This window comes from Babylonia areolata, chromosome 25, assembly GCF_041734735.1.
Source record: "Babylonia areolata isolate BAREFJ2019XMU chromosome 25, ASM4173473v1, whole genome shotgun sequence".
In the NCBI taxonomy this organism is placed as follows: domain Eukaryota; kingdom Metazoa; phylum Mollusca; class Gastropoda; order Neogastropoda; family Buccinidae; genus Babylonia; species Babylonia areolata.
The window spans coordinates 23209685-23212184 of NC_134900.1; the positions used below are offsets into that span (position 1 = coordinate 23209685).

The 2500-nt window shown below is 47.6% G+C and overlaps 1 long non-coding RNA gene across 1 annotated transcript in view; it reads left to right on the top strand.

Annotated features, from left to right (window-relative positions):
* LOC143299844 (uncharacterized) overlaps positions 1–2500 on the top strand; it is a 10416-nt gene that overhangs the window by 6691 nt on the left and 1225 nt on the right. The window contains exon 2 of the long non-coding RNA XR_013057570.1: positions 1926–2022. This is a non-coding gene — a long non-coding RNA (uncharacterized LOC143299844). The remainder of the gene's footprint in view (positions 1–1925; positions 2023–2500) is intronic.

The window sequence follows — 2500 nt, forward strand, 5'->3', positions numbered from 1 at the left end:
AGAGTTAACTAACAATGTTCACAGCCGTAACACTAAACACGATCTTAACTAACCCCTAAACCGGTTAGGGTTGGACTTATAGTTCGGGTTCGGGTTAAGGTTAGTAAGGCTTAGTTAAGGGTAGTTAAGGCACGGTTATGGACAGGGTTGAGGATAGTTTGGGGTAGGGGTAGGGATAGGGTTAAAGCGAGAGTACCCACCCACCCACCACCATCTACAACAACAACAACAACAACACCCGAACAACAATCACAACCACAAACCAAAGACAACACCAACGGCAACATCACAACCATCACTGATGTTCGTCCTTCATAGCTTCAAAATATCAGATGGAAGATCGGTGACTGTGGGTCCGGAGGTGACTGGGGAGGCCAGTCCGGGCCTTGAAGGCTTGTCCACATGTAGGACACAAGTGAGTGGGTGCTGTGCTCCCAGGGGCCCAGAAGCTCTACGGAGGACTGGAGGACCTGCGACGTACTGCCGCCTTCGTCGAAGAGATGGGGAAATCCCTCTGATAAATGACGAACGAGACAACACGTGGGTACTGTCGTGGCAGTGAATGCTGCTCGGGCCATGCACACAGCATGCCACCACTAGCGCCAACAACAAAACAGCATCACCCCTACCCCCACACACCAGAATCCGGATGAAACAATCTTAAAGCCTGAACCGGACTATAAATGGCGGGCGATTTGAATCAAGCCAGTTTCTCACCAGAGTCTGACACTGTGACGTCGGTGAAGGTTTATTCAAAATAAAAGCCTAATAAAGCTACGGTTTGGCTTCATTTATGGCAGAGAGCGAGATTTGCCTAGCAGCTTCCAATCTAGACCTGAATTGACTTTGGAAAGTACAAAATGTGTCAGCTACACGTAATACAAAATTTGAATGCAGAGAAAAGGGGCGGAGCTAGAGCCGTTTGTGTTTGCGCTAGACGTGTCTGTCAGATAAAAATAGCACCAGCACGTGGTACTGTCCGGTGAGAATTGGAAAGCATGCAGACAGCCCCTCGACGTTGGCAACCGTAAACGACCACATTGTTTGTAAAACATGCAAACGGAGAGAAATATGACGATCTACTAACCTACCGGACACGTGCTCGCGCTTTTTATAGATAAACTCCGCCCCTTTCCCTTTTATGGATAGGCTCTAGTGCGCATGCGCAACCGAAACCTTGCTCTCGGGAGTTAAGACTTTAATGGCAATATGTCGATACTTCCACGAAGCTGTTTGGCAGGAAAATCCGCCTTGACCTGTTCACGTGAGTCTGTTGACAGAGAAAGGGAGAGAGAGATGGAGGGAGACAGACAGAGAGAAGAGACAAAAATAGAGGCGGGGACACACACACACACACACATACACACACACACACGCACGCACGCACGCACACACACACACACACACACACACACACACACTCACACACACACACAGCCTGAGAGAGAGAGAGAGAGAGGGGGGTGAGAGAGAGAATGCGAATGCGAATGCGAATGCGAACAATATCTATATGTACACTCCAATGTACGTAACAATTAGTCTTACCGTAGCAGCCAGTTACAAACTACAAAACACATAGACTCCAGAGTAGTTTAAGATTTATAACACCACTGTTACCAGTAATCGAAACGAGAGAGAGACAGAGAGAGAGAGAGAGAGAGAGAGAGAGAGAGAGAGGCAAACACAATGATTAGTCAGGTTATTATATCATATCATATCACATTGCATTGCATTGTATTACATTGTATTGTATTGTTGTATTGCATTGTATTAGTTTTTGTCATTGTGATACTCGGGCTTCTCCCCACCCCCCCCCCCCCTCCCCCGCCTCCTCCCTCCGCCCGCCAGGTGAGAGCGCGTCACGATAGTACAGCGGCACCTATACTTTCTGTCTTCTTGGTTTCTTTGTTTTTTTCTGTCTGCAGGTGTGCTGTAGTCACGTGGTTGGAGCGCTGAATACTGGCCCCAGTTTCCGGAGATCGGCCTCAGTCGCACCTGATGGAGAACTTTCCGATCTCCCAGGTCAACATAATTATGTGCAGACCTGCTAGTGTCTGAACCCCCTTCGTGTGTATACGCACACAGAATATCAAATACGCACGTTCAAGATCCTGTAATCCATGTCAGCGTTCGGTGGGTTATGGAAACAAGAGCATGCACAACCCCAAAAGCGGAGTATGGCTGCCTACACGGCAGGGTGAATAAAAAAAAAGACAACCGATCAGACACGTAAAATGTGTGTGACTTGACTTGACTTGTGTGTGTGTGTGTGTGTGTGTGTGTGTGTGTGTGTGTGACTGAAACCTGACTGAATGACACAGGAAACGAATGATCAGCGCCCGTTTGACAGCCGTCAGTCGGCTCTACCCAGGTAGGCAGCCTGTTGTGCAAATGACCCCGTGTTTGTAAAGCACTAATTGTTTTCGTCTCCGACCGAGGACAGGCTCTATACAAGTATCTTTGTCATCATCATATATATATATATATAAAAAAGATAGAT